This window comes from Triticum dicoccoides, chromosome 3A (genome assembly GCF_002162155.2).
Source record: "Triticum dicoccoides isolate Atlit2015 ecotype Zavitan chromosome 3A, WEW_v2.0, whole genome shotgun sequence".
In the NCBI taxonomy this organism is placed as follows: Eukaryota; Viridiplantae; Streptophyta; class Magnoliopsida; order Poales; family Poaceae; genus Triticum; species Triticum dicoccoides.
Genome location: NC_041384.1, coordinates 24,814,681 through 24,819,636, shown reverse-complemented (window position 1 = coordinate 24,819,636; position 4,956 = coordinate 24,814,681). Strand labels below are relative to the sequence as shown.

Here is a 4,956-nt window from a genome sequence, read left to right as displayed (position 1 = left end):
TCCCCTCTGCTTTCAAGCGCCGTTAGGACCCTTCACCGGAGTAGAAAGGCCACCACCTCCTGCCTTCGCCTTGCGGGCCAAGACGACCACGTCCACGAGCAGGGCTCCTCCCGGCGCCTTCTGCTCGTCTGCGAGCGGGGATCGCCCGGAGCTCATCATCGGGGCCCATGAGCGGGGCTCCCGTGGATGGCTGGACCCCGTCGTCGGCGTCGATAGCGTCCACGAGTGCCAACACCTCACATCCAGGGTGAGCAGCTGCTGAAACTATTTCTTAGCATTGCTACAATTCTGCACTTATGGTTCAGTCCTACTAGTACTGATGAAATATAGACTTAAGTGGAAAATTTAGTTGATTCATTTTGTGAACACGTATCCGTTTCAGTGTTAAAAACAGGAACACAATAAGTTAACTTTGCAAGTGCATCAGTTCGCCTTGAATGAAATACATAAGTGCACCATCAAGTTTTCCATCAGTTCGCTTATTAAAAAAAACAGAAGTTTGGTTGTGTAAAGAAAGCTGGAGAACCAATGTCAGCCTAGAAGTTTAGGTCGTGGAGCAAGCCTGCGCAAACAAAGGACTCCTGTAGCGCTTCTCCAGCTTATCCGCTGCGTCAATGGCACTCTCTCGCAGCAATCTCTCTCCTTCTCTGCTTCTGCTATTAAAATGCATACAAGTGTTGTTATGCTGATTGATTAGCTTTTCTTGCTCTTTAGGTGTTTGCCACTATTCTTGTGAGCACCATTTTAATATGCTTATTTTGTGCTCCCATGAATGTTTTTGGAGCAGTACAAATACATCATCATAGTGAGTAAAGATGTGGCACCTTGGGAAGTACTACCATTAATGTTTAGATCAAGTTCAGAACAGAAAACCTAGAAAAAATGTGTGCAAAAAGAAACATCTTCTCGGATGCTCTATAAGTACATGATAATTGGCTTTTGGTTGGTACTTTCCTTGAAATGCAGTTGCTTGGTAGCTCACTGGACATCCCCCCTCATTATTAGTTGATGATGTGGATGATTCTGATTGTTTACTTAACAGGACAGGGACATTTTCCTCTTTGATTCTTGATGTGCCGCTGCCGCTGTTTGTCTACCATGCCTCAAGAAACTAAAATGCTTTTCAGTTCATCTACTCTGCGATTGTTTTTGTGCTGCTACAAATGTGTGTGTGCTGCTACTCATCAGATAGCTTAACTAATTTTTGTTCAGTTCAATTTCCAATTTTAGTTCAGTTCAATTCTTATTTTTAGTTTAGTTAAGTCAACTCTTATTTTTACTTCAGCTATCTGATGTATTCCCCTTGTTATTTGAGTACCCGAATAGTGCTTCATTTTCATGCTTCTAAGATACTACTCCTCCGTATCTAACTGAGCTTGAGCGTGCTTCTTTATGTCTTAGTACTAATTTTTCTTTGCCATCATATATCACAAAGATAGTAATGTTTGTATCTTGCTAATAGTTTCTAGGAACTTGATGAGTTAATAAATGAATAATTTCTTGTTGCAAGTCTGGTCTCATTGTCCATGCTATCTTGTTATGCTTATTAAGATTGTCCATGCCATCTTACTATAGTTGGTAAGTGAGTGAGGAACTTTTTGTTATTCTGAGTAAGAAAATTTTGATCACATAGCTAGTAGTAACTAAAGAGAGTTCAGTTAGTTATCTTAGTTAAGTTCAATTTCTACATTTTAGTTAACTTAAATTAAGCTCAATTTTTATTTTTGGTTCAGTTCAATAAAACAGAAATTGGGGGTTCAGATATGGCACCGAGATAGGTTCAAAAAAATGGGGGCAATAACAACGGCAGTAACAACATCGAAGAGCTGGAGATGAGCAAGTTAGGTACTCGCAATGATACGCCGTCCCACGCTGGCGTGTGGGTAGAGCGTCGGTGTGGTGGGGTGAGGAGAGAAGTTGGTGGTGGCAGAGGTGAGGGGAACCAGCGGCATAGTGGTAGCAGCGGGAAGGGGGCGGTGGTGGAGGGACGGAGTGTCGCTCTGCATGTTGGAGAGTAAACTGTAGTAGCACACCTCTGCCTCGCCGCCAACGCGCATCCCCACCACTGTCGCCAACCTCACGCGCCGGCCTGCATCCCCTCCCCACTCATGGACGTCAAGTTCAGGTACGCAGTGTACGATAAGTTCAGGTACTTTGCCGTGGACGGCCAAGTTCAGGGACGCCTCTGTGCCTGAGGCAAGTAGTGGAACTATATCCAGTTATTTAGACCTTTCAATCATACTGCTCTGCTTTTCTTTACTCAAATTATTCTGAAAAAGTTCAAATTATAAAAGAAGATAAGTCCAGGGTTCACCGGTGGAAGTTTGAGGAAAAAATATAAAAGAAAAGGAGAGTTATTAGTGGAACAAAAGTAAAAGGAGACGCTCTATTTTGCTGGCAGATAATACTTGTTCCATAATTTCCGTCTGCCCTAACCGGCAGTACTCCTAGTACCGCACCTCCAGTCGGCGACCTCGCTCTAAAAACTGACATTGTTTAGCACGTACTGATCCATTCAACTTTTGGTGTGTTCAAAAACAATTGTTCATTATTTGCTAAAAACAGGGAGTTCATAGTCGAGAAGGCAGGGAGTTCAGAAAAGAATGTGAACATGAAAAACCATAAAAAATAACCTAAAACTTGTGTTAGGGGAGTTCTTCAAGAAGTTCGTAGCTAGTCGACCGTGTTGTGTATCCTTATTAGTTCATAGTTGAGAAGACATGTATTCTTAGCAGTTTGTGCATCTAGCCGTCCGTGTTGTGTATTCTGGTCAGTTCGTGTGTGTATGTGTTTCCCTCGTGGTGTATGAGAGGCGCCCCGCAGAGCCGAGGAAGTCATCGATCTGGTCGAGGCATCCTCCGATTCTCTATTTTTGGTAGCACAAACATTTAAAAGTTCAAACACTAGACCCCGGTAAGTTCTCCTTGAGAAAACTCCATCTCTCATATGTTTCCATTTTTACAGGTTGTAGCAAAAACAAGATGCACAAGTTCATCTTTTGTATGCTTTTCAGTTCATCTACTTCCGATGGTGAGTCCGATTTCCTTTGTGTTTCCATGTTCATATAACAGAAGCAAGTGCTTGTGGTTATGCTTCAGAATGAGCACCGTACTTTCACTTGGATAACATGAAAATAGGATGCACCGTGGATGTGCTCAGCATAAAACAGGATGAAGTTCATGCTGCATACGCCTTTCCTTCTCCGTTGTTTCACTCTTAAAAACACGTGTATGTGTGGCTGCTTATTGCTTCTTGCTGCCACTATTTTTTGTAAATGATTTTGCATGTGCACTCTAGGAGTGTTTTTGTTTCTGTAGGTCAGCTGCTCAACATTCTTGTACCGCTCAGTACATGTATTACTACTGGGAAGGTTCAAAAATCAGAACTCAACAAGTTCAACATGGTGTATGCCCCCACATGAGATCATCGAGAGGGTGCACCACGGCGTCATGGACTACATCAAGCACGCGCTCACCCTCTTCACCGACTTTGCCGCCATCCTCATCATCATGGTAAACACCCTAGCCACCTTGCTCGTCTACTCATCCTCCACCCACTATGGTTGCTAAAATTTGACTCGTTTTTATATGATGTGATCCATTGTGATGGCTGATGGTGTTGTGTTCCATTGCAACTCAAGAACGCAGACGACAATTCCGAGGACAAGAAGAAGAGGAGGAGGAGGTCCTGAGAGTGTCATATGTGCATCTATTTTTTTGTTTCAAAAGTAGAAGCGGAAGATGTAGAGGGTGGACTACTCAGGGCGATTGCTGCTGATGTTGTGTTGTGTTAGGTCAGCAAGTAGTGCTAAAATTATTTTGCAGGAAGAGAAGGCAGTGAGAAGATGTTCCAGGTGACACGCCCTTCCATCAAAACAAAACGTTCAAACATAGCAAGAAGTCGGCAGAAAAAGATGTGAACATAGTATGATGTCTTGTTTTTGTTATTGTTACTCGATGTCTCCATTTCCTTTTTTCTCTTAAGTTTTCTTATAGGGAAGGATCTTGTAATTACTAGTTGTTTGATTGTGTGATGCAGCCGCTTACTTGATGTCATTGTCATTGTTCTTGTAGTTGCATATACGAAAGTGTGTGCTTGGTTTGGTTCCATTTATCTCTCTCTCTCTCTCATGCCTTCCCTTTTGATCTTATAGGAACTGAGGCTATTCCAAGGAACAAGACCGGTAACAACTAGCGCAAAGGAGACTATGTCTAGAGGTGGCGCTGCTAGACTTGTTGATGTGTAGTTATGACATAAAAAGCTGAAAATTATTGTATATTGTATAATTCCATAAGCTGTACGTAGCAAATCTGTCCATGTGGATCAGTACAACTTATGTACAGCCTTAAATTCACAAATCTTATAGTCATCTTTGTAGTATTCTTCGTGACACTTTGTAAAGCAAGAGTGGCCCATTTTCTGTAAGCAACAATTCAAACGTATCTATTGTATCAGTTCTTAAGATTATAGAAGAAAGTTCACTAGCGAAAAGGCCTAGAGAATTCCACCTTATAATTTGCAAACCTTAAAAATAATGGTCAGTTTGAATTAAAAATCAGTTTGCATTAAAAAGAGTGATCAGATCAAATTAAAAACAATGATCAGTTTGAATTAAAAATGACTAAATTAAAAAAAATGAACATTTTGAATGTAAAATAAACGATCTGTTCGAACTAGAAACAACGATTAGTTTGAATTAAAAAAAAGAAAAAACCATTTCCAACAAATAGAAATGTGGAAGTGTGAAGTGCAAACAATGACGTGTCCGATGTTCCAAAAGGGATTGAATGCAAAAAATTGAGGAAGTTCAATAAACCCATGAAAATCCAAATGTTAAAAGTTCTAGTCATAGAATGGAAGAAGTCCAAAACATCATTGCAAAAATATCAATTCAATTTAAAAAATATCATTCAGTTCAACGATATAAACCATGCAAGTTTGGGGACTATGGTACCA

General features: G+C 41.0%; 1 long non-coding RNA gene across 3 annotated transcripts; it reads left to right on the top strand.

Moving 5' to 3' along the window:
• Positions 1-1,650: 1,650 nt before the first annotated feature.
• On the top strand, positions 1,651-4,225 carry LOC119271051. Of its 3 annotated transcripts, none has more exons than XR_005134405.1 (5): positions 1,651-2,125; positions 2,965-3,030; positions 3,318-3,512; positions 3,641-3,853; positions 4,154-4,225. It is a non-coding gene; the product is annotated as an uncharacterized LOC119271051 (long non-coding RNA). The 3 variants fall into 3 exon arrangements; XR_005134406.1 differs by having other exon boundaries at positions 3,298-3,512; XR_005134404.1 differs by having other exon boundaries at positions 2,965-3,512.
• Positions 4,226-4,956: the final 731 nt, after the last annotated feature.